Source organism: Dermacentor andersoni, chromosome 3 (assembly GCF_023375885.2).
Source record: "Dermacentor andersoni chromosome 3, qqDerAnde1_hic_scaffold, whole genome shotgun sequence".
Classification (NCBI taxonomy): Eukaryota; Metazoa; Arthropoda; class Arachnida; order Ixodida; family Ixodidae; genus Dermacentor; species Dermacentor andersoni.
Genome location: NC_092816.1, coordinates 40,161,511 through 40,189,388, shown reverse-complemented (window position 1 = coordinate 40,189,388; position 27,878 = coordinate 40,161,511). Strand labels below are relative to the sequence as shown.

The window sequence follows — 27,878 nt, the reverse complement described above, 5'->3', positions numbered from 1 at the left end:
AATCTCTGTTTTCCAGATATATATCAATGTGTCTCCAAAGAACTGCACTTTTTAAAAGAGTTGCTCATTCTCTGTCTACTGTTCGGTGTTGTTAAATGCATGTATGTTGGACAGCATAGTGCTTGGCCTTCAGCTGAAGTTAGTAGTGTAGGTAGTAGGTAGTAGTGTAGAAAGTGGTAGCAGTAGTAGCTTTATGCATGTGCATAAAGCTGCAGTAAGCCAAATGTGAAAAGATAAGGGCTAATACGATACAGCCATGTAGCAAAATTTACACAAGCAAACTGTTTGATGCAATCCCTAGGAAACTAAGCAAAAATATAAGAATGTGCTTATATGATAAACAGTACCTATGTTTCAGGCGCATGGCCTTCTACCGCCATATTCCATAACAGTTCATTATTTAACACTTTAAAACTACTTGCCCTGTTTATGTCTAACTGCTCTAAATTCGAAAATTTTCATTGATTGCACTATGAAGGTTTTGGCCGTGGCTTAAGTTACTGCCAGAATTAAATTTATAGTTGTGGCCGTCCTATGGGTGATAACAAAAAGCCATTTTGGAACCAGGTGACTGTTATGCAGTATGCTAAGTGTGCGTATTAGAACAGCCACTTATATTTTCATTGTAACCATGTATAAAGTATGTATGTACACATCTCGAAGCCATAGACTGTGTACTGTTAATTGGAGGTGTTATTGTGTGGAGTAGGTTTTTTTGTAAGCATTGTCTAGAATTTGCACTACATTAAGGTGTAGTGAAGCCAAGCGAAAGATATTGACAAAATGGCTAAAGTACATTCTTAAGAGTATTAAGCGCACTTAGATGACTTTACAGCATGTAGTAAAACAAGAATGGGAACTGAAGTGCTTAATTTTTGTTCATTATTACCATATGGCACCAACATGCAATGAAGACAAAAGAGGAAGAGAAGTGAAGTGCACTAAAGGGCAACTCGCTCCTGATGGGAGCTGCATTCACATCTACATGATGCATGCAATCTTTGAGTTATAGCAGCAGCTAACCACCTGTTCACATTGTTGCACATTTGTATTGTTTATGTACTAAGTCTGGCCCTGGAAGTGTTAAGCAGTGCCACTTGTGGCATTGGTGCTGCATGCAAGACATCCTTCTAACCACAGGTGTTATGTATTATGTAAACCTAAGTTCTTTTAAATTCATGTAACCCACAAAAGTTCCATTTGAAAGGATGTGCCATATTCTCCACCATTGCCATGAGTAGCATTGGCTGACAGTCACAGGGCGAGACGTTAACCTTGCTCAGCTATTATGCAAAACTATTTTACATACAAATGTGGTAATTAGTATACATGCCGAAAGCCTCACAGAATAAAATTTTTTATTCGCATCTTACAACGATTGTTATTTTGCTTTAACTCAGGAAGCCTTTCTACCTGCGTTGCATCCTGTGGCTGGACCACTCCCACGATCTCGGCAGAATCGTTACACAGGTGTGTTCTTTTGTGATTCTCAGTACTGATATTTTCTAGTTTACATTCAATGTAAATGCACAGATCAAATGAAAAACAGGTTAAAAGATGAGCTCACAGGCACTGTATCCAAATGTTTGTTAGGAAGGAAAATCTTTTTTACAAGTTGTCGTTATAGCAACACAAGAGAGTGTGCACATCACACCACCAGTACCTAGCAAGCAACAGCATTATACCGTAGAAGAAGCCAAAACATCAGGCGAAAACCTGTACTAAACTAGGGACTGCATTAAGACCTTTTCGAGGCTTAAACTATTTCTTGGGTTACTCTGTCTAAGTGCTTGAACTGAACTGACGTGTCCTGCAAAACAATTTGCATTCGCATTTGATACAATCTGCAGCAAAATATGAACAAAGGGCTGCGATACTCTAAGGGCCTACTATTGAAGTTGCAACCAGTCTTCCCAGTGTACTGCAGCCTCAGGAACATGAAATGTGGTACACTGTATCACATGCACACACAACAAATTTTAATCCATGGGCATCTGTACACTGTGCTTGTGCAGGACTGCGCAACTGGCTGTTTATTCGTGACTGAAACAGCTACGTACATCAAGACTGTATTGGGAAGCCACCATCTTTTTCAGTCAGTGTAACAGTCCATGGCTTTATGTGGCCCCTTGGTCAAAAAGGAAAGGAAAAAGTGTAACAGTCCATAAACATATGGATTTCCATGAGCATTTTGTCTGCCACACTTTTCTTTGTCGTTTTTTTTGCACTCCAGCTTTGATGGCTGCAAGACACTTCAGGCTGGCTGAAGAGACAGTGGTAGCCTAGTAGGTGGCCTCACAAAGTTGTTATTTTGATTTTTAAGAGCCGACTTGCTTTGGACAATGCTGAATAACACATCAAAAGGCACGGGATTATTGACAAGGTTAGAATGACTTTGAAAGAAGTTTAAGGCTTCTTTTAAACTCTGATCTGTCTGCTGAGACCAAATCATGTCAGCTTTTAATGAAGCAATGTTCAGGTTGGAAAGCTGCAAGGCTGTGTGGGTACTCAAACACCATCATTGCTTCATATAGCTGAAGTTGCTGTGACATCAAGGCAGAAGGAAATGACATGGCAAAGGAAAGGTTGGTCGACAAAGGACTCATTGGCAATTATGTAGGTTCAAGGGCTATTGCACTGAGTAAGAAAATGTGTTCCTGATACAGCGTGAACAGTGTTAATGCTGAAGAACAAACTGGCACCATCTCCCCAGTCCTACACAAGCACGTGCATAGAAAGGGATGCCTGTTGGCCTTGAGGGCCACCACTGGAGGGATCACCTGCTATCGCTATGACATAGAATGTGACATCAGATGACTATAGTTCACACCTTTGCTGCAGCTCGCTGGCTGGGCAATTGAAGCCTTGATTGTAAGGATGAAAAGTTTCAATCACAAGGTGGCAATTTAGTTTCCAACTCTTACAGCATGGTTCACTACTCAGTGCTGCATTGCTGGACGTATTTGACCAAGCCTGGTGCGAGTTCTCATGAGTACCCATGTTCAAGCTGCCGCTAGATACTTAGTTGATAAAGTCACTGAAAATGAAATTTGGTCATCGAAAGAGTCATGAAAACAATGCATACAAGGCTTGTAGCGTGCTTACTTGGTATGACCTCAGTCAAGACACCCTGTGTAGAGATGCTGGCAAAAGTGCAGCAGAAGTGTGGATTGAGGAGACAAAAATATAAGCTGTTCAAGTTCCACATATAACAAACTGATAATAAATCGCCGTTCAGCAAGAACTCCGACAAAAGGGGCAAGCTGCACTCCCCACAACGAATGCTATAAAAACAGTACTGTTATTGCAGCAAAATTGCCTATAGCTCTTTTGATAGCTTGATAGCTGGTAGCTACTTCATGGTAGCACTTGATAGCTGGTATCACACAATGTTTTCTATGCCACGGAAATATTCCAGCACGTGGGGGCCACAATTCTCCTAGAGGCCAATACAGACACAGGCTGCCAGCAAGCATGGACTAAAGATTTTTCCGTTTGCATTGATGTAGTCTACCACATTTTGTTTTCTTGGGTGCACAGTCACACTGGGGTAACAATTTTCTGCCTGAATATTCATCGCAGGGAGCACTGCAGCCAGCTGAAGCGAGTTTTTTGTTCACACCTTGCCACAGATGCGGCAAGATGTAGACTTGACCCATCTTTCTAGGCACATTTGTTGGGTTCAAGAAAGAACACAGAGTAGCTTAAGAACTTTATTCCTTCTAAATTTAAGGCGTGGGGCCAGGTATTAACCATTGTTTTAAGAATTTTCCCAAACCGGGAAAGATTCTTTCTTGAAAGTCTTCTCATATCAGCTTGATACAGTCCCTGGCTTAGTATGGGTGCATGTGCTGTGGCTTTGTTTTAATCTGTTTAAAAGGTCGTTTTCCTTTTGAGTGTTCCAGTCGCAAAGAAATCACAAATATATTTTGATTTCAGGAACCCTTGTGACATTACATAATTCCTTTACATGTTGCAACCAAGCTTATTTTTTAAACACATGCCTTTCTTTCAGCATGAAAAAAACATCTTAGATGAAACAAGGCAAAAATGGCTGCTTATGCATTTGTACGATATTCCAACTGAGAGGGGTGAAAAGTAATAAAATGTTCTACTTTCATAATTTTTCTACCATGTGTACAACATTTCTTAATAGGCATGAAGCAAATTCACTTTTATCACTAGCCTATTACAGAAACAAAAAATGACAAACTGAGCTTTTAAGGGGGCCCTCAGAAGGGCCCAGTCCGTGCGTCTTCTTTTCTAGCGCCATGGCTGTGAGCGCAGCTGAGCACATCTGGAGCCTGCACACCCTGTTCTAGAGGTGATCTGCTGCGTGTGGAAAGACTAGACGTGCTGATATGGCGTGGTATTATGTGCACAGTCTTCCCCCGTGTTTAGTACACGGGGTTGCATAATCTGTAGTTTCAGAGATGCATTGAAGTTTGATACAGACAAAGCATTCACCTCCACTGCCAGCACTTTTCATGATGGTGTCGTTCCACTGTGTGTGGCAGTATCAAAGAGGACAGGGTGGATGCGAAAGCAAGGCTGGGTTTGCTTCATGCTACCTATGTGAAGGTATCGTTAACACACCGTGAAACCGTATCTTTGGTCGCCGACTCTCAAATTCAAAATTTTTTTTCTCATTCAGATTTGTGTTTTCTGACTGTGGCCCTTTCCGTGGGAAAACAATCCATTTGCAAATGTACTTATTTGACTAAACGGTCGAATCTGAGTACAACAAACCAAATTGCTGATTTTAGTGCATTCGTTATGTTGGGGTTCCTTTGTATATGACTCCAGAAAAAGCCGACCATTGTCTGCTCACACTCCGCCGCGCCCGCCCATATAGGAATAAACTTAATTTTGGTTGGCCACGATGCTTATTGGTGTAGTAGCTGTCGTGTGTCCACCCATACACATTTTGTTGGCTTCCCGAAAACCTCAAAGAACAGCGGTATTTTGCTTATGTGCATTCACTAATCAAATAAGTACATGTTTGCTAGAATCCCCATAATATTGAGTCAGCTGGTCTGCTTGAAAATGTTCAAAATATGGCAGTTAAATTTGTAATAGGAAGTCATACTAAAAGGCTTTGTATTACTGAGAGTAAGGGTAAGCTGCAATGGCAGGATTTAAAAGACTGGGAAATCTCTTCAGTTAAGATTATTTCAAGCATATACTGTTCCAAACATGTAGAGATAGAGAAATTCATATCAGGCTATCATCATACCTCACAAGAAAGAGATTACACTAAAAAGGTTTATTAATTTCCTTTACTTATAGGTGATGCCTCACATTGTTTTTTCCTTGGACCAAAGGGACTGCAAGGTTTTTCAGCCTGCAATTGTTTGCATAGTTTTCAAAGATAATTCCCTCCCTGCGTTGTGTGCTTGATTTGAATGTAAGTTACATTACACAGAATGTATACCCCCCCTGCAATGCCAGTACAGGCGAAGCAGGTACTAAATGAATAACCACGAAAGGATTTTGGAGCGAGCAAAAATGGCATGTGCAATAGATATGCGTAGGTGTCCCGTTGGTGTTGCTGTCAAACAAGAAATTGGGATATCGAGGAACTGAGCAAAGTAACTACATGTGTGCTTGCCAAACTATAGCTGTCATTTACACCTTGATTGTGACTTAGCTACCAAAAGAAGTTTTTTTGTCTTGTTCTTTTTCTGTTAAAATGTACTTTTTTCTTTGTCTACTTTCGTTTGGGTTTTTGTAGCTATATCGTGCACATGTGACCAATAATGCCGTGTGGAAGTTAGTGGTTGTTGGTATTTCTCACTGCCTGTCGTTTGTTCAATGTGTGTACTAAAGTCAATAGAGCACCAACCAGTATAACCTAGTGTGTTGAATTTGTTTTCTTGTTTTAGTACAAATGATCTGACTGGTTATGTGCCCAAATAAACAATTAGATTATGAAAACAAAGTTCATCAGAACATGTCATGCATTTTACTTATAATTACCCTATTTCAACTGCAGAACCCACATATTAAGGCATGTAGATTTAAGTGGAACAAGTCTTTTTGCAATCCTTAGTTCTGAATAGGTGAGAGCAGTGCTAAGGGCACAAAGTGAGTCCACATAGATAAATGGCATGGTGCACTGTGCACTGACTAATAATTGATGTGTTTTTGCAACAGACAAGCAAATAAATATCCAGTAATGCCTTGTCAGAGGCACGAAAGCACATAAAGAGGCAGGGGGTGGTCAGATACAAATGTGCTGTGGTTTCAGGTTTGTTAACAAGCATACCACTTTTCTGTAACTTCAGAGAACAGGTGCTGCGCTGACACATTAATCTTTTTTTTTTCTTGTTGTTATTTTGTGGGATTTGATTAGTTGCTGGGTTAATGGTTGCTGCTTTCGCTAACATGTTGCACTTATGAAATTTGGGCTGTCATCTGCACTGTTTACAGTGTATGTACTCTTATGGTCACATTATAGTGGTGCTTAATCGTGAAGGCTCTCATTCAAATATAAGCTTGTCTGGTCTACATATGCTTTCCTTCATGCCAAAGGAATAAGATATACTATGTTTATGTCAGAAGGAAGGAAATTGAGACTGGTGTCTATTATTGCACATAAATCTATGCTTAGTTGCGTTAACATTTTTGCATAATTTCAACAACTTATTTAGTGCATTTCTGTAACATTCACACTCTTTCTTATCCACTTAGGTGTAAGGAATAAAGGCAAAAAAGTGAAGCATTGCAGTGGATTTAACTTAATGCTCTTGATTCTTGTTATCTTCTTGATAGCTTTTCTATTTGGAAGAGCATATGTACAAAAAAGCATGTTTTGACCAAATAGGCTGCTGTTTGGGAGGCTTTGCAAGCACCACTATAACGTGACAAAAGCAGTGTGTGGCCATTTGGTTATATAAATTCTGGTGTAATGACACCACAAAAAGTAAACAAAGATATGTACGCACATGACACAAGCACCGGATCTCACTTCAAGCTTTAAAATAAGGAAACAGGCAATATTTAATAACAGGTGGAGACATGATGTGATGATATCTGTTAAAAGAAATTCTTTATGCAGTGCAACTAATGGATCACTGATACATTCGTCATACTTTTTAAATGTTGCAAGCCACAATTACCTTGCATGTTGTCAGGTCGTAATACCTGGCTAAAACGCAAGTTTTGTGGAACACAGGACCGCAGTCACATTCTTTGCAGTATTTAACATTGTGTGATGGAGGATTGTTTCACACGGATGACTCATACTCCCTCAATTTCCCTGATTTCGCATTAATAGAGCATCCCATCTGTCCAATGTAGGCACGGCCTTATGATGGCAGCAGACTACACAACGCTTGCGGCCTAGCTCACTAGATGCATATTGTGCTTCAACCACAACCAACCTTTTCCTTTTTTTGGCTTCTGCCTTTTATTACAGCACAAAACTCTCCTAACAAGGGCCTGAGAAAACAATGATTTGCGCAACTAAATTAGGCATGAATATGGAATATAATGAATGAGATGAAGTAAAAAAGTGGTTGCAGTTGTTTCGTATGCATTTGTAATTTTCATGGGTAATTGTGTAGCTGGTCTCTACGGGCAAAAATTTTTTTTCTGTATGAAACATGTGATGAGCGATTTGCTCTGATGAGAAAAAAAGACAAGCCAGGAAAACAAATTAATTTGTTGCGTGCAGCACAATTTGCAGGCGGTGCACTGTGCAACGGAGGTTATGTACAGTCAGCCATTCCCATCCAGTCATGCTTGCATTGCATACACACATTGTATTAATTTGAGATTGCGGCTAATGAAGTTTGTGTGGAATAACTCTCATTCGCACATAGTGATGCACTGCAAAATAGATTGGTTCGTTCCTGTGTTCATCAAAACTTGTAGCCAAAAATTATGAGCAGATGTACATAAGATAATTAAGCTTTGGCAGATTAGCACGAAAAGGACAAATGCATCAGTCATTCTCAGCTACATTGCACAAAGAATTTGTTTTTTAATTAATGACATCACTTCCTGTCACTATGTGATGTATATGATGTCTGTTTTCTTATTAAAGCGAGAGTTGAGGTTAGGCACTTGTGTCCTGCATGTCTTTGTCTTCGTTTGCTTCTGTGGTGCCATTACACCAGAATAAGTCCATGACAGGAGCTGCCAGTCTATGCAGTTATACAACATTGGGCTCGGTACGCCTGGCGGCCTGAATGTGACGAGTGCGAAGTAGCAGTAAAAACTTCAGAAGGGTAGAATTTTGTGTCGGTGGTGCATATTACAGTATGGTGAAGCGCTATAGATGGAACAGTGTGAGGCGAGACAGATGGGAAAGTGCTACAGACAACTGTGAATGTTTACTGGAAAGTTTCGCTGCAGCGGGACAATGCATGCATTATCCTGGTGCAGCAAAATTTGCCAATGTTCATAGTTGTCAGTAGTACTTGCCCATCTACATTACACTTCACCGTACACTAGTAGCAGTAACAACATAAACCAACTGACCCGAGCAATAATGAAAGCCCACAGAATTGCCAAATTTTAGGAGAAATGTTTCAGTGTAACACGTGTTTTGTTAACTGACAAGCAAATGGCATACATGTCTGCGAACCGATGATCAGATGCATTTTTCATGCACATACATTATTTTGTACAACTGCTTCCTGCTTTGGTTTTTTATGGCTTTTAGGAAGCATTCCAAAGTACTTAACTGTTTGTCTGTTCTAAAATTGAATCTGTTCTCAGCCAGCACTATGTGGCATTACTGCATAAGCCCTTACTTCGTCAGTGTCCTTCGCACTGTTCCCAACTAAATATGAATAACCAAATAACCATGTTTTTTATTTTCAGATTATGAAGAAAATACTCTTATTATGTATTTCATTAGAAAAATTTTCTCAATTTTAGGAAGAAGTCTGGCTGGCCCCAAGCCTGGTGCAAAATGAAGAAATGGCACTCCACATCAATTCATGTTTACTTGTCGTCATAACCAGTCTGTTAGTTTAATTTTTGGTTCTTCCTATTGAATTCTCAAGAAAGGTACCAACTCTGTCATTCACTCTGCAAACAAATTTTTGCATTTGGGGATGCAGCCATGCACAAAGCCTTTGAGCTCATTAATATCTTTATTTTTTAAAGAAAGTGCAGCTGCTGCGTGGAGCAATAGGTTGAATAAGACGAGGGTAAATGAAAAGATGGCGAAATTAGTCATCAACAGTTGTCCAACAAAGGAAGTCTCAAGCTGGAGGCAACATCTTTGCAAGAGAACCAAATGGCTCCAGCCTGAGACATTCGTTGTTCAACCTGGCAAGTCTCCTTCTCTAAATATTTCCTCTAGCCTGAGACCTATATCCATTCCACCACCCTTGACCAACAATACACCTATACATTTGGCAACCCATGGAAAGGTAGCAAATTCACATTCAAGGAAAGGGAATGTAGTGTGCACCCTGGAAGGTAGCATGAACAGTATTTTATTTACCTAATGAAATGCAGATTTGCTATCCAATTACTTTATTTTGATCCCCGTTTTATAATTGGACAGCATGGTTCCTCAGAGAGAATAATAATTCGAAGCTCACACAATTTTGCTCCTTTATGTCCGTTAAATCTGTCCTGGTTGCTACACTATCAGCCCTGTCTGCAATTGCGTAGCAGTGTTTTGAGCATGCATCCAAATTCAAAAGAATAGTTAGGCTTCTACCTCAGAATGTTTGCCACTGTGTTGCAGCTCGAATTCTATGTCTAGGTGGTCACTGTGATGCCATGTGCTTTTTAAATAAGACCAATATGCTATTTGAAGGGCAATTAAATGCAATCTCAAATGACCTCAGCTCGGGGAATGACACAATTGGAGGTCAATGTGATAAGGAGGATTTGATTTCTGAAAACAAGGCACTTAAACGGGAGAAAGCATGACTAATTTCGTATAAAGATGCTGCTTTTGGATATGATCAGGGAAGGTACTTGTTCGTGGCTGCATTTGCAACATGTTACATTGCTGGCTTTATATATTGCACTGGGTACAGTGAAATGTTGCTGCTTGCACAATATTCAACTAAACATGGTAGCCATGCTAATGTGTCCATGCAGAACACAACTCATCCACTATTATGGACTACAGTGGAATCTCGATAAACGAAAATCGCTTCGAAACTGCCGCTTAAATAGGACACCATCCTGATAATTGGTTGGCTCTCTGCAATGTCTCTCAGTAAATATAATGCCTGGTAAATGGAACCAATTTCCCTGGCACCTTGAGGCTCCATTTAAAGAGCACCCACTGTAAAAATATAGGGGGGATCGTGTTTGGAACTTTCGTAAATGTAGTCTTAAACAAAACCGCATTTCAGTGGGAGCGAAATGCAAAAGCACCTGTGTACTTAGACAGGTGCATGTTAAAGAACCCCAGGTTGTCCAAATTAATTCGGGTTACTCGCTATGGCATGTCATAATCAGAAGGTGGGTTCTGGTTCGTAAAATACAATAATTTTTAATAGCTTGCTCAGAAATCCAGCACTAAATTATGTAGCTTGTTTGTGTGATGAGTCCCAATTTCTTAATTTAGTACTTTGACATTTATCATATTTGTGTGCTAGTCCATGCAAAATACCACTGATCGGCCTCATTATACCAGCCACTGTTAATTAGGAATGGCTTAGTCAAGTAACTTAAACTTACAGCACAAACACCTAAGACGAACCACAAAAGGAAGATACGACACACACTGGTGCTAACTTCTTTATTTCTTCGTCGTCGATGCAATATAAACCCTAGGCCACACTACCGCGCAGGCACTCAGATTACATTACAGAGATCTGCCAAATTATCACATACGCAAGCGTAGGAAGTCAAATTCAGATGGATGCAGGGACAAAGATATCTTACTAATGCAATTATCGCCCTGCCTTTCTTGTGGTAAGCCTCTAAGGCAAGCCGCACATGCTCATTCTTGCTTTTGCCAAGAATTGACGTCCCATCAAGTTGTGCCTCACAATTGTTGCAAGAGTTTATATGCGCACCAAGGTGCGCTCCTCTATCTACATTTTTGTTTACTTGTTGCGCATGTTCCCTGAGTCGCTCATTGATGCAATGCCCTATCTAGCCAAGCTATGTCTTAGCACATGAGAGTGAATTGTATAAACCACGCCGACCGCGCACAACATGTATGAAGCATCATGCCGAATTCGGCGTCCTCCTCTGCCCTCTCCGCAGGTGCGGGAGCATAGCTTTAAAAGCTTGTTCGGTGCAGAAAACGCCAAAGGAACACTATGCCTGCAAGCAATTTTCTTGAGTTGATAGATGACCTTATGTGTTTAAGGGACCGCGCAGGGAACATGCACAAAAAGTAAACAAAAATGTAGATAGAAGAGTGCACATTGTTGCGCATATAAACTCTTGCAAAAATTGTGAGGCACGACTTGATGGGACGTCGATTCTTGGCAAAAGCATGAATGAGCTTGCGCGGCTTGCCTTAGAGGCCTACGACATAAAAAGGCAAAATGATAATTGCATCAGTGACATAGCTTTGTCCCTGCACCCACCTGAATTTGAGTTCCTACGTTTGCATATGTGATAATTTGGGAGATCTCTGTAATGTAATGTGTGCGCCTGTGCAGTTGTGTGGCCTAGGGCATATATATGCATCGACGACGAAGAAATAAAGAAGTTGTCAGTTAGTGCCAGCGTGTGTCGTATCTGCCTTTTGCGGTTCGTCTTAGGTGTTTGCGCTGTAAGTTTTAAGTTCAGAATTATGTGCCAACTAGGCCAAATGAAGTTTTACTCTTAGTCAAGCGAGCTCAATATATAGTCTGTGCAAAAGTGTGGAGCGTCAGTACAAAGTAACAGTTCAAACACATGGCTCTGTAGTTACAGTTCAGTATGAAACGAGATAAGATTTCTTAGCATTTCTTTCATTTACTAATTTCATTGTATTAGGACATGTAGAATACTAGCAACTGGCATGCTTACAATGTACAGTGCTCTTTTTTAAAATCCAGACAATTGTTTTACTGGGGCAGAAATGTGCTTTCTTTTGGGCCCGGAAGTGAACATATTATATTTCTTACATTTGGTGTAAAATAAATTTTCTTCACTGTCAGTGTGTGTCTCGTGCATTTTTCCTTTCAGCAAGTAGCAACTGCTCTCGAAGGCGTTTGCTGGCCTCGGAGGCACTGCCGATAAGCTAGGACGACTGTATAAAAGCTTTGCAAAGAGGGGCACTGTGATCAGCGAAAGGGAAAAAAAATGAAGACGTGCGGTGACGGGTTCATTCGCCATCGGACCACGTGTGCGCGTGACTTGGTCGATTCAGCGGTGGCCCTGTGCCGTCGATTGGACCACGTGTGGCGAGCCCGCGGCGAAATGCTTCGTGGCGGTACGCCGCGCCCATGCAGCAGCAGACGGAACACCGCAGGCCAAGGTGTCGGACGCCGGCGTTCGCTCCGAGCAGGTGCGACGCCTGCTCGGGTGGCAGCTCACGGACGGCCGAGTTCCCTTGAGCCTTGATCGCCGGCGTTCGACATTTCGGCCTGCGGTGTTCCGTCTGGTACTGCGTAAGCGCGTGACCCGCGCCACCATGCATTTCGCTACGAGCTTGCCGCACCTAAACTAAAATGCCTTTAATTCCTTCACAATACTCCCATTGTACCTCCCAGTCAAATAGGGGGGGGGGGGGGGTGAAGTGGGCGTATACGGTACCCCCGTTGTGTGCCCAATTAATGCCCACGTCAATGGGAGTTTTATCGTACGCCCTTTCAATGGGAGCAAAAAGATGTACAAAAGGGAATGCGCTAGAGGACAAGCAAAAAACGCCCATCTGGGTGTTTGTTTACAGTGTACGAACTTGTCTCGAATGCACCTGGGGATCGGAGTACTGACCGTCGGGAATTCCGCAGGGTGGTAACCCAGCTCTTCGAGGATGCGTTTACCTGCCGCTGTGGTGGTCAGGCGACTGAGCAGCGACCAGATGTGATGAAGCGGTTAACTCTAAGGCCACGGAAACCAGTATGCACGGCCCTCGAATATACCATAGCACGACGCATTGCAGCAGCACATGCTTCCTGGATTTTTAAATGGGGCAAATGGGACACAGCGAAGATGCCACTATGCCCCACCCAGCTGTCACGCGTTGTGAGCGCCTGCCACCCCGGACGCCACATGAAGACGTGTAGGCGGCCAAGCAGAAAGCACGCCGTTATCGCACCCCACGACACACCAATGGAGCTTGCGTGGCGCGCTCGGGGAACTAGAGGAGGCAGTAACGTTGACATTGTATCGAAAACGCAGTTTTCAAGAACGTCTACATCAGTACATACCTGTTGTACGTGGCGATAAAGTGCCACGGCGGTAAAGTAAGATGCAGGTGCGTGTAACACTTGTGGTCCACGATTTAAGTGTACGTCTCGTAGCATGTAAGGAATTTTTGTGCAAAGGAAAAAGCAGTCGATTTTCCGTGCGGGACACTGATCACGCATCAACAAGAGCGGAACAGAAATTGCAGAGCAAGCAGCTGGCAGCGGACAGACGCGGATGGTAACGCGAACCCACGCGAGAGCATAGTTGTCTAAGCGACACGAAACAGAACAGTTTCGTACTGCCCGACCAAAAGGAACTGATAGGGCACTACAGTGACCTAGTAACCCGTAATGGCGGCTGTAGAACGTGACAAACGTACCACAAAAAGCCGCAAAATGCAGACTGTGCGAAATACATTCTTACCCATAAGGGCAAATCATACCCTTGAACATACTGAATATTTCGCCTGACATCTTAAAGAATTGAGAGCCACACAGAGTCTGATATGCCATCATAGGTATAATCATGGCCTAAAATACGTATAGAAAAGCTCTTTTGAAGGCGGAAAAGAGGACCTAAGCGTGTCTGTGGAGAACCAATGAACAAGTAGCGACATTTTGAAAAACTTAGCGCAGTACCTGAACTAATACGCTTAGCCGTCTGTTTAGAATACGTTTATTTCAACAACACACGATACGAACATTCAGTCACAATCACGGCACAATTCCCCTAGGACGATAATGTATAGAAAACGAAGCGTTGTACATACGGCACGTTTTCAAAGCAGTGTCCAAATCCTCACTCGGTAACATATAACCACATAGACGCAAGGAAAGGCACAGTTACACATAAACTTTCTCATGTATAAAATTATGTACAATATGTACAACGATGGTGTGACAGACACATAATTTTGAAGCTATGCTAGGAGATGTGCACATACAACAGCTGACAAGGAAATTTATTCACCCGTAGGCACGCTTGCAACTTTGGTATGAACGAAAAGTACAATATAATGTACAGCACATGTAATACATCATACTTGATGTAAACAAAGCAGATTAGCAAATGAAATAATAAATGGTGTCTGCTTGACACTGGCTTTGCCACACACAACAACAACAAGAAAACTCATTACAGCGTCCACGCAAAAGCATTATTGTCGGCCTCGAATTTATGAAAGGTACCCGGGGCACATACAGATACAGTCTCAACTCAGGCAACAGAACTGAGCATTATTCTGGCTTAGAAAGACTTTGCCTCGGGAGACGGTTATGTACCGCGTATACCAGCGGCGAAGAAACTCGGCTTCATCGAGTTTGAACAACTGTTCTTCAAGATGACCCCATATTATCACCCGTAGTTTGCGAATTCTGGGGTACATTGCTCTATTTGACTGCCGAGGTCGTTCTGCGATGTTGCGGAAGCACCACAAAACGTAGCTAGCGCTGTAGTAGACGAGACTCGCAAACCGATCTCGGCGCTGTGGTGGCCGCACGATGGATATTCCGAACAATCTTGCAAGTAGCTTCCAGAAGGTGCGTGCTACAATGCAGTCCTTTACTACATGCGCGTTGGTCTCTGTTTGTGCGCAATATATGCATTTATCATTCGCTACCATATGCCAGCGTTCAAGCCCGTCTCTTGTAGGTAGAATGCCGCACTGATATTGCCAATGAAAATCCTTCACTTGAGAGGGCAAATCAGGTGAAAGCACGGCTGTCCATGTTTATGTAGTAGCTGCCCGTGGAGGTACAGCTGTCTCACACAACATTTCACAAAGCCGGGAACTGGTGTCGCACGCCACTTTGTAATTCTTAGTTGTACAAGCTGGCTTTGCAAGCGCGCAGCCGCCGCATACTGCGGTGCTGGCGTTACCGCCGTCGGAAGCAAGTTGCCTGTACTCTGCGGCATAAGCGTTCAAACGGTAATGGCCCAGCCAATAAAGGAGCAGTGGCCCACCAGGGTACTCCTTATCATCAAGTAGATCGCATGTACTCTTACTGCACAACAGCCTACCGAATGTAACTATGCACGGCAAGCTGCATCCTCCGCTTGATTTTGGCAGACGCAAAAATTGCTGCGCGCTACGTATTGCGACTTGTTTAGCCAGAACCATGAGAAAATAAGTGAGTTTACTACTCGTACTGTTGGTGACGGCGGAAGAGCTACCCTTGCAGCAAACCACAGTTTATTGCACAATACGTTCTTAATGAAGAAAGCCCTTTCTGCCAGCGGCAGTGGCGACGCAGTCAATGCTTCCGACTGTTCTTTAATGGAGCTGACAATGTCTCGCCACGTGTGAGGTGAAACACCACTTGTACAAAATTTGATACCTAGTATTTGCATATGCTCGGTCTGTTTAATGCCCCCTGGTAGCGTTATTTCGGCGCGACCTAAATTTAATGCTTCACATTTTCTCATATTTATTTTGCCCCCTGACATTGAAGCATATTGATCATAAATACGAAATACCTCTACAAGAATGCGCCGATCACCTCCGCTGCCTGCTTTGGAGCCAATTCCTGACAGCATCACTGCTTAGAAGCCATAACAATGAGCTCGCTCACTTGCTCTAAGTTATATTCTCAATTTCGGTCAACGTTTTCTTTAGCACTTGTGAGAATTGTTAAGCTTAAGTAGTACTCCCAACAAGTATAATATAAAGAATATTTCTTTTTACTTAATCATGACTGCTTTCTTGTCGTAGAAAACATATCTAGAATAATAGGATAAAAATTAAAGGACGCTTAAGCTTCGCATTCAAGAGTGGAACGCGATAGCGTTATCGCACCCCGTTTGCACCGCCCACTCATTCGTTCGGCATGCTGTTGAGTCACAGAAAGACGAAACGTGCGCCTGAGCAAGCGGAACGAACCAAAGAACTCGGTGTCTCGGAGGGAGAAACTATCTACGCTAGCCAAACGTCGTGATCGGCACGGACAGCCGGGCCGCGACACGCCATGATGGGGGACGCGATCATGGGGCTGACGCTTCGATTGGATCGTCCTCTATTTCGCTTGGGAGCACACTCCCAACTCGTTCGTAAGGATTTCAGTGGTAGTTATACACTATCGTGGTGAGTGTGAAATGCTTGGGAAAGGTTTGTACAGGGCCCCTCAAAACAAGTGTGGCTGACCCGACGACAGCGACGACGACGAAGAGTTGATACCTGCGTAAGCATGAGCTCCGAAATCGAACGGTCATAATTAATCTTGGAGGCCATGGTGAAAGATATCAGAGGAAACATATCACGACTATATTGCGTTTGCGCTTTCAGTCAGAAACACGTTATATGTTAGCGGCCCCAAAACGCAAGCCGTAGTGAGGTCGCATGCGCTCGCAGCGCCATCAACGTCTGCTCTTTGCTGCGTTATCATTTTTTAAAATATGAAACCAAGCATATGAAGTAAAGCACATAAAACTATTCTTATTAAAATGAGTTAACAGAGAGGTTTAGCGTGTCCGGTATTCGGGTAAACGCAGGCGGACGCCCCGGGGCGTTGGAGCGGAGCCGTAAACAGGAGCGGCGTAGAGTTTTCCAGTGACTCTAGAGCGGCGTGCATGGTGCAGCCACCTGGTGACGCAAAGCTCGAACGGACAAGACAGCTAATATTGCATTAACCAAGTGTATTTTACATTGCTTCGGATGTAAATTTTTGGCAACAACACGATTACGCCAGTACCGAAAATTTACATCTGCAGCGAAGTAGAATAGACTTGGTTACAGCAATGTTAGCTGTTTTTGTCCGTTTGAGTTTTGCGTCACCAGGTAGCTGCACCATGCAGGCCGTTCCCGTTCACTCCCCCGCCTCCCGCCTGCGTTTACCCGAATACCAGACGCGCTAAACTTCCCCAATATATATAAAAACGACGTCTGTGGACACTTGGCGAAATATTTGTCACATTATCTACCAGCTAGCTACTCGTAAGTTCTCGTACACCGCGAGAGTCACGTGGGTAACGTGACCGCTTAGGTGCAGCGATGTTTTCGGCCGCCCCAACATACATTGCCCAAGGACGCAAGTAGGCGTAGTGGTCTGCTCATACGCAGTACCGTCGCCCTTAGTTCTCGTGTACGCAAGGCCTCGTTTCCGTCCCCTAATCTAAAACGGTCCATCCTTGCTATGAAAAAAAAAGAAAAAAAAAAGAACAGGGAGGGCGATATGCGGTGCGGTGTCTGCGTGTTCGGAACATAGCAGCGTCTGTCCGCGTGGCCTAATGGATAAGGCGTCTGACTTCGGATCAGAAGATTGCAGGTTCGAGTCCTGTCGCGGACGCGTGGCTTTAGACTTTCTTTTTGCGCGGAATGAGTGGCCGTTGTAGCCACGTTAGCCACGACCCATTGCAATCGCATGATCAGAGATCCAAAATGACCTTCCACTTTATCTGCGTCAATTTGGAACTTCTGCTCTTCCATCCGTCTGTGCATTTTTTACCCGGAAAATGAGCGCGCGCTGATTGAAATGTACTGCTGAGGAAAAAAGGACGCGAGAAAAACTCGCAGCTGTAATACAGCCAACTACACTCTAAAAAACAGTTGCACCCTTTGAGGTGCACATTTGCCGCACAACGACAATCGTCATCTGTCTGGCCCGCATTTCCTTTCTTTAACGCTACGAGCCCGGTACTTATCACAACGAACGGCATGCGCGTTATCAGCATGACATATCATTGACGACAGGAAAGTAGAGGGCACGGCGTCTTCAAGAAAGGAAACGCAGTCAAGGCAGATGACGATTATCCTTGTGTGGCAGATATAAACCCCCAAGGCTACAAACTTTTTCTTATAGTGTAGTCCCAAATTTAGCTGCGTGTCTGTGCACGTGTTCATAACGTGCGTGCACGTATGTGAGTACCTTTGGGAACAAGCGGCCACATGTGATCGGTGCGTAAGCATACGTAAACTGAAAGACGCGGTACTAAAGACGCCCATTGAAGATGCGCACGCAAGTACAGATAAAGAGAGGGAGAGGGGAAGTCTGAAGGTTCATAAAACCGAACTTCTGCCACGCGACCGGAAACAGGACGTGCATGTAGTAAGCGTAAACGAAAACGAGACAGTTTTAGCGAAGCGCTTCAGAGGCGAACCATGGGCGAACTTCGGCGCATTAAAAACGTAGAGCGTTCCGCATGACGAATGAATGGCAAATACCAAATCCTGTGGCGCCATCTGGTATGTAAAAGTCAAAGCACTTTCGATAGGAGCGGCGACGTGTCTTTTGTTGGCCCAGCAGCGGCACAATCGAAAGTTGACCTTAATAATGACGGCATACCAAAACTTCGGCCTCAAACACACATGAGACTAAGCGAAAACGGATTCCGCCATTTATGTTTTGCTATCAAGGCGAAGAACAAGCAACAAAGCCTAACTGAAATCCAAGCAGGACCGGTGCCTCGCTACAGTGTATTAGATAGATTCTAGTACACAATAGCCTCGCTGCCGCCATGTCGTTACTCTAGCCATTCAAAGCCGGTCACGCTAAACCGAAAAGTTAGCGCACGTTTTTAGCGTTAGCGCAGCGTCTTTCGCGCGTTAGCGCAAAAAACCTCGTTGCAGCATACTACGCCTGAGTATTTTGGAACCGCCATGTTATAGCATACGCAAAAGCTTTGAATGCGAGGCGACCGCGACAGATGTAAAATCTCATTGGACGCACCGGTGTTCGTCATCGCAGCCATCTTGACATCTTCGCAACATCGAGGGTTGCACGCACCCTTTTTTCGCTGTTTCGCTTGGCAGCGTCACTTCAGCAGACAAGCTTTCTTTGCAAAACTGGAAACGAAGACAAATGTTTTGTAACCGTCACTGTCACATGCTGCCGAAATGTATAACCCTTATTAGGAGTAGCAGCAATCGTTGATTCAAAGCTTGTTTGAGGACGCTAGCATTAACCGCGCAGGCAGCTACATAGTCACTTTGTAGTTTCTTTAGATCTCAAGCAATGTTTCTGGAGCGATTGTAAAAAGGGATACGCAGTACTACTATCGGAAACTGATCCTTGGAATGTTTATTATTATTATTTTTTCAATGCGCTCTACAGGAGAGAGAGAGAGAGAGAGCAAATGATAAAGGAAAGGTAGGGAGGTTAACCAGGACTGAGCCCGGTTGGCTACCCTACACTGGGGAAAGGGAAAAGGGGACGGAAAGATTAAAAGAAGAAGAGAAAGTCTACTGGGTATATCGTTCGGTCACTCAGTCCGGATCACAGACGCTGACTCAATCCAGTAGCCTTCAAATATCGCAGCAGAGCTTTTGTGGCCTTTTGTAGCTGCGATATGCGAGGCCATGGTCCCAAGATCTTCTTCAAGGTGAACGGTGTTCTATCTAGCTGATTGAGAGCTGTGCAGAGGTCGTGTCTTTCGTTTTGAAAAGATGGGCAGTAGCACAGTAGATGTTCTATAGTTTCCTCGGCACCGCAGGCATTACAGTCGGCGCTATCAGTCATAACAATCAAAAACGTATATGCATTGGTGAATGCGACACCCAAGCGTAAGCGGCACAGAGCTCTACAAACTTTGCACTGATGGTTCTGAGCTAGCTTATCGAACCACTGTTTACACCGATAAGCTGTAGCTCTAGTTGTTGGTTTGTAAAGAAGAAACGCATGTACCTCTGTGGTGGACAGAGGTACATGGACAGAGGTTTCCCCATCAAATGTCAATTTCTGCACTGTTAAGGCATGGCAGTTCGTATGTAATGAATACCTGTGTAGGTGGCGAAGGCTACTATATGCTGGAACATTTACTTCGAGGCTGTGTGACCACGCTTCGAGGGAATAAAGCTTCTCGGCAGATCCTACGTCCCGTAAACTTTTGCGGTTGACTGTACCTCTGTCGTGGATAGACGAAGCAACGTGTCCTCATGAGTGTACTTGAAGAAGCTTGACAAGAATAAAATATGTCCTGCTGCTGTCCCCGGCGGCGGTAGCCAACTGTCGTACGTTGCATATGTACAAAAATGTAAACAAGGTTCTTGAATGACAAAGTTTCATTAACATATTTATCCTAGGCATGTTCATTTCATGCCGATTTTTAAGGACCTAGTTTTTTATGGCGCAACACAGTGTGCACCCCCGGTAGTGTTTACACCTGCAGCGGTTACTTCCAAAAGCTCGTAAATATTTAGTAACCCGAATTTTTCTTAGTTGCCGACAAATTCGACTTCGCCCTGATGGTAGAGCGGCTGCCCCGGAAAGGCGGTGGTCCCGGGTTCGAGTACCGGACCAGGACGAATTTTTCTTCAACTATGAGGCTTTTCTTTCGAGGAACCCGCATGGGTTTCCTTTGTAGCAATTGCTACGAACGGGTGGACGTCTGATTTTCCCTTTATTCATTACAGAAAATGATGTTCAGTCTATACAGTGTACACAATTGTTATGTACAAGTATGATGCGACTTTACGTAGTTTCGTAGCGATGCCATACCCGCCGCGGTTGCTCAGTGGCTATGGTGTTAGGGTGCTGAGCACAAGGTCGCGGGATCGAATCCCGGCCACGGCGGCCGCATTTCGATGGGGGCAAAATGCGAAAACACCCGTGTACTTAGATTTAGGTGCACGTTAAAGAACCCCAGGTGGTCGAAATTTCCGGAGTCCTCCACTACGGCGTGCCTCATAATCAGAAAGTGGTTTTGGCACGTAAAACCCCATAATTAAATTTAATTATTATTAGCGATGCCATAAGATGTGTATATACAAAGATGATCATGCATACGACAGCACACCAAAATCACGGGCACCTACATGCATGTATATTCAGTGAATACTTTTGATGGCGCCACTACAAGGAATAAGGCTTGTCGAAAATTAAGCCATACGCGTCCATCAGCCACTGACAGGAAACGGCCTGACCACTGTCGAAGGAACTCCTCTGAGAGAAACGACAGTAACTCAAAGTAGAGCCTCTCCTGAAGTGGAAACAGAGCTCGATGACGATGTCCCAGCGGCAACTGCCTCGCACCCAATTACGCCATAGACAAAAGGCCCCCGCAGCAACTAAATGTTGCTGCGGGGGCCTTTTGAAATGTCAGCTTCCGCAATCTGCATCGTGTCCAGTTTTTCGGGGCCGCTGTTTCCGTACATTTAACCTGCGGGCGAGGGGGAAGTCCCGATAAAGCATTACAATCAGCCGAGTCCAACGACTGGCTCGCCTTATAAGGCCTGAAATTGTTGGTTTATCAAATACCGGAACTAGTTAATCTCTGTCTAGAGATAGCCTGCGTTGCCTTGCAGTCTCAGCATATTAACACTGTTAAGGTGTTTATTTGACGGGACTAGGAGCAGCACAGCGGCCACAGTCTAGATAGAGCACGGACTCCGAGCGCGAGCGGCTTTCACGAGCAAAGGCGCTGGAGAGGCCGACCCACGGTATCGTTGCACTCCTTCTCTACAATTACCAACGGTAACGAAAAGGGAGCCACCTGGCGACCTAACAGCTTGTCGCTATGAGTGAGCCATAGTAAGTCTTGAGGCCGTCGACGTTGACAATGTCTCGTCGACGACGGCGCATAGATTGTCCGCAATGACAACACGAGCGGTGCACACTGCTATGGGGCAAATACGCTCGGCGCTGGCTTTATATCAACAGTCTAATCAAACCTCTAACAGGCATGACTGTCCAATTTCATCGTGTAATCGCGAGTTATCGTAGATACGCTGTTGAAAATGACCTTGGTCGAACGTGCAGAGCCATTTCAATAGCAATAGAACATTGACTTGAAAATTTTCTAAAGGAATGTGTAACTTCTAATTTGACGATTTCATTGTTGAGGCTGCTTTTTAATAACAGCCACAGAATTACTTCTTTCCCGGTGGGAGAAAAAAAACAGCAGATATTCTGTATCTTGAAAGACGAGGGCCACATTTTGGTGACGTGTACTTAGAATTCGCACTGTGTAGGTTGCGTATGTGCACTGAAAACAATTACTGGCACTCGCTTTCTCCCAATTGTTGTGCGTTATATACGGGATTTAGTTGTTTTCCCCCGGTACCCTCGGTAAAATATGTGTGGCACGGGGTTTATATTTATCCGAAGGACGAATCAATGTTCTGAATGACCAGCAATATATTGTAACCAACAGTTACGACGGCCGCTTCTATGAAAACTAGTTTATTCTGGGCGAACCTGCGCCCGTCGACAAAAACGTCCCTTGAGCTTCGCTTCTTCTAACGTCGTTCTTTTCCGCCTCCTGTCGCGTGCCAGTCCGATTCTCGCGCACGAGGCGCCGGTCTGTCAGCACCGGCCCAGCGTTGCCTTGCGGTGCTTTTCTTGACGCTTGCGGTGTGGCGGCTCTTTTAAACGCAGTTGGGATGTGGCGGTCGTCTTGTGTTCTCGCAATGCTGGCGGCAATATGTTTATTCTGTGTAGGTTCATTATGGCCTTTGTAGAAAGTTACTCATTGAAGCGTTCCAGGGTGTCGTACTGCCGCTAATCTAAATGTTTACAAGACTCCCAAAACAACAGCACAGGAGACGGTTGACATATAGACAATTTTCAACGCAATGCGTTCCGAAACTTTCACTTTCCTGCTTTCAATGGAACTGTTGCACATAATTACTAAATCCCCATTTTTTCATGTGTTATCGTGCACCATACGAGATTCGTAGTTGGTTTCTTCGGTGTCCACGGTGAGCTAAAGAAGGCATTTTGTTTATCCGGGGGAAGATTATGGGCATGGTATGACCAATGTGTAGGCATCTTACAGTATAATACGTATACAAGTGCCCCGTAGCGTAATTAGTCCGTCTTACGAGTGGTGTAAAACTTGGACGGCTGCGCTGACATAATTACAACTACAACTGAGGTCATATTTTGCGAACATGAGGGGAACAATCGGCCAAGTTCCTGTGCGACCGTATATGCGCCTTAATCATATGCAGCCTTAAAAAGATTGTAAGCAAGTGTTCGAAAATATCATGCTGCTGCTATTAGCTAGAGGTTTCCCAAGAGAACCCCGGGTTTCACATTGTTTATATTTAGAAGTAATAGGCAGCATTTTAAGCGTAAACGTTTCTGGCTTATTTAGAACCGTTAAGATTAACTATTCGACCCTCCTCTTTTTATATAACTTTTTGATGCGTGATATATTAGTTCTGACTGCACCCTCACTAATATAAAAGAGCCAGATTCGTTTTGTTTTGTGACTGCATGGGACAAGTTAATGAGTACAGGTCAATGGGTACAGTTAATGGGGACAGGTTAATTAATGGGCTTTCGAAATAAATTACGTATTAGAGCTCTCTACAGTGTTATGGGCTTGCCTAATGAGCAGGAGCCGCTCAGGCAAAATTTAGCGAAAAGGGGTGGTACGCTATGGAAACAATCCGCACGATGTATGGCGGGATCAAACACAGCCTTTTGTAACAAAAAAAAAATTCTTATTCAAGAGTTGGAGCGCGTGATATGGCTGCTATCAGCTATGCTATCAGCTATCAGCTAAGAAACTGCCTCTGGATATAGCTGAAATCAAAATGTTTAAATCATCTCTCAACAAGAAGTTTGAGACTTTGGATGCTCGTGTATCTTCTCTGGAGTCACCCTCGAAGTCTATTAGTGGTGTGCAGGCTGCTAATGACAACCTACACACTCAAACCCAGCAATTAAAAACGCTCTCTCAACTTCCTCGTGCAGAAACGATAATTTAGGAAACAGGTCGAGTAGAGGCAACTTTATTTTACATAGTCTCAGCGAGGGCCCTAACGAGAATTATGAGGAACTTTCTCACAACATAGCTAAGTGGTTCCAGGACGCCCTTAAGATCGCATGTCCGCGTATCGAAAGGTGTCATAGACTCGGCAATATCTTCAGGGGCCCGTCACGTGCCGTTATTGTGAAGCTCCTTGATTTTCAGGATAAGGTGCTGCTGCTGAGGTTCGCAATATTCGCAAGAAGCTCTTGGAAGCGTTCTCCTAGCATAGGTATAGTGGCTCATCTGTGCAACTTCGATTTGGTAATGTCTTTATTGACAGCGTACGATACGATTGCGATACCACATCCAATGCTCTCGCCTGATCATCTGATGGCTCAAGTAAACCAGCCGAAGCACATGCTAGGGCCAAATCTCCTTGACTTCACGATACTGGCAATAAACTTTCCGTTTTAAACGTTAATTCAAGAAGCCTTGTCAGCAATTTCCCTAAATTTCTTTCCTTGGTCTCGTCTTATTCGCCACATATGATCGGTTTTACTTAGACGTGGTTACATGATGGTGTGCATGATGCTGAAGTAACCCTCCCTGGCTTCCAAGTGGTTCGGGGAGACATGAAATTCTGGAGAGGAGGCGGTGTTGCTCTAATTCTTCAATCTCACCTCCACTTTTCTACACTCCCTGCCTGGCCTGATGCTGAGCCATTGTGGTGTAAAGTCCAACTTTAAGATATGTCTTTGGTTATAAGGGTCGTTGGCCGTCCGCCTGGTTCTAATATTGAGTATTTACACAACCCTAGTGAATTTTTGCACAGTTATGATACTTCATGCGATGCTATCTGCATGGGCGAGTTTAATGCTCCTGGTGTTGATTGCTGTTCAGTGAAAGTGAGTGGACACGAAGTAGCTATCGGGCGGGAGTTGGTCGAGATTTCATCGTCCTGTGGCCTGCAGCAGAACATTAAGGATTTCACTCGGCAAACTTTAGTCCTTGATCTTGTTTTTCTTACTACTTTTTAATGACAGTTATGAATGCGATGTTATTGATCGAATACTTGAACACAATACTGTGGTAATTCCATTTTCAGGCATCGTCCTTAAATGTTGCAAAACTCGATCCTGCAGATTTCCTGGCTTTAACCGCTCTGATAATTTGCCAGTAAGAGACGCTCTATGCGAATCTTTTGATGTGGTTGAAATAATAAGTGCGACTAGTGATACTAACACCTTGACAAGTTTCTTCGAAAATCTTGTCAGTAAGTGTATCGACCTTTGCATTCCCTTAAAAACAAAGAAAATAAACACTGTAATTCCTTGGATGACTAAGCACCTTTTGTATTAATTCCGTTGTGTGGCCAGATTATGTCGATGAAAACGCTATGGCGACTCAATAAACCTCATGCAGTTCCATAGCGCTAAGAAGGACTTTGTTCTAATATGGTTGGTGCAAAAGAATTTTACTACAAGATAACCTTGCTGAAATGAATGAAGACTAATCCGAGCAAATTTTGGAAAGCTATCCTACCGCCTCGGTCATCCTCGGACACGTTGATAATTAACGATGTTCTGATACGCTGACAATAGCTTCTTCTTTTAACACCTACTCCCACTCTGTCTCTACGACTGATAACTCGGTAATCCCTGCTTTTGATTCCCTACATTCGACGATGTATCACTGTATCCTGAGGGTATACTTAAATTAATCCTAAAGTTAGACACCAAGAAGTCGTATGGTCCTGACCGTCCCCTGACTCGTTTTCTCGTTCGATACTCTTTTTCGTGCAGCACTTATCTAATAATTATCTTTGGAATTCTCTCTGAACTGCCACCCTTCTTTCCTCGTGGAAACGTGCTTCAATTGTCCCCTTATTTAAGTAGCTAACGTTCACTTCTTAACTAACTATAGGCCCATCTCTTTAACAGCACATGCATGTTATTTACTCAAACACATTATTTGTAAATATAGTATGGAAGTTTTTGAAACTAACAGAATTTTTATGCGTTTTCCAGCATGACTTTAGTAGTCATTTCACCACCATAACGCAACTGAAGGAATTCGTTCACGACATCAGCAGCTCTTACGACATAGGCGACCAGATTAATGCTATATCTATAGAATTCGCAAAGGCCTTCGATACTGTCTCGCGCCCTAAACTTATGCATAATCTGTTCCTTATACTAAAAAATGCGTCCTTGGTTGGCTGGATATCGGATTTTCTTTCCCAGTGCTAACAATATGTACGTTTGAACTCTACTAACTCACCCTTGATGCCTGTCTCATCAGGAGTTCCCCAAGGTTCAGTACTGGGTCCTCCTTTATTACTGCTTTATATTAATGAACTTCCCCTACACAGCTCAGTTAAAATACGCCTTTTTGTAGACGATTACGTGTTATATTATACAATTAAATCTCCAACTGATAATGCTCTCCTTAACAATTATTTCGCTGTCTTCTGTGAGTGGTCGAAAGCACGGCAAATGAATATAACATTTTGCATGACCATCTCCACGTCCTTTACACGACGTTCATGCCCTTCATTTTTTACCTATGCCTTTAATAATCTTACTTAATTCAAGGACAGTGCTCGAATTCAAATATTTAGGTTTCCCACTAACACACGATTTGCCATGGTCGAAACGCATTGATGTCAGCTGTAACAAGGCCTTTAAAAGATTAGGTTACTTACACCATACGCTGCGTCTTGCTCCTCAAGAAACTAAACTTCTACCATATAAAACCCTAATTCGCCCCATCCTCGAATATGGCAGCGTGGTATGGAAGTCATACAGGCACTGAGACGTCAGAAAACTAGAATCAGTGCAAAAAAAGGCAGTGCGTTTTATTTGTAGGAGTTATGACAAGGACTTAATTTTCGCCGTATAACTCGCTTCCCCTACTTGGTCTCACTCGTCTTGAAGAGCGTCGCAAACTTGAATGCTTAAATTTCTTCACATGTTAATTAATGATCCTCGTCTCTCGTATCTAGATAACTATTTGACCTTCTCCATACCCTCATCTACGAGCAATCACCACGCTCTAAGTATCTCAACCTTTTTTGCCCGCACTGATCACTTTAAATACAGCTTTTTTCCGTCAACAATTACCACTGAAAGAATTCACGCAAGCTGGTTTATAAGTGTTCGTATGTTTGTTATTCCTCCCACTCCTCCAATATCCTCATTGACGCTGCAATATGTATAAGTAAATAAATAAATAAATAAATAAATAAATAAATAAATAGATAAATAAATAAATAAATAAATAAATAAATAGATAAATAAATAAATAAATATATGCAAATGAAGCATTTGAGGGAGAAGCAAAACGTAGGGTAAAATGTAGGAACAAGAAGGCCGTGTAAGACGGCTTTTTTTTTTCAGCCATAGTGAGGGTTTTTTCGAAAAAAAAATTAACTGGGGCTACTTGGTCGCAAGGATTTCAGTGGTAGTTATATACTGTCGTGGCGAATGTAAACCAGGTTATCTTGGGAAAGGTTTATACAGGGCTACTCAAAAACCCTGTGGCTGTCCCGACGACTAGCGACGACGAGTTGATTCCTGTGTAAGCATGAGCTCCGGAATCGAACGATCACACTCTTGGAGGCCATGGTGACAGATATTGGATGAAACATATCAGGACTATATTGGAGTGCCCTTTTACGTTCGGCTCCTCCATCATCAGACACCTTTCTATACGTTAGAGTGTTTTAGATTTGGAGACGCAAGCTGCTTGCGTACGCAAGAACTAGGCGCTACGGTACTGCGCATGCGCAGACCCCTACGTCTGGGTCCACGCATACGCAATACTGGCGTCCCTAGTTCTTGCGTACGCAAGTCGTTTCCGTCCCCTAACCTAATACTATCTATCCTTGCCATTAAAAAGCAAGAAAAAGGAAGAAACGGAGAGGGCGAAATGACGAGCGGCCTCTGCGTGTTCGCGGCGAAGTAGCGGAT

The 27,878-nt window shown here is 43.5% G+C and overlaps 1 long non-coding RNA gene and 1 other non-coding gene across 2 annotated transcripts; both read left to right on the top strand.

Moving 5' to 3' along the window:
- Positions 1 to 1,403: 1,403 nt before the first annotated feature.
- On the top strand, positions 1,404 to 12,082 carry LOC140216707 (uncharacterized). The gene is made up of 2 exons (XR_011893354.1): positions 1,404 to 1,470; positions 8,890 to 12,082. It is a non-coding gene; the product is annotated as an uncharacterized lncRNA (long non-coding RNA).
- A 5,403-nt stretch (positions 12,083 to 17,485) lies between these two features.
- On the top strand, positions 17,486 to 17,558 carry TRNAR-UCG (transfer RNA arginine (anticodon UCG)). Its single transcript has one exon. It is a non-coding gene; the product is annotated as a tRNA-Arg (tRNA).
- Positions 17,559 to 27,878: the final 10,320 nt, after the last annotated feature.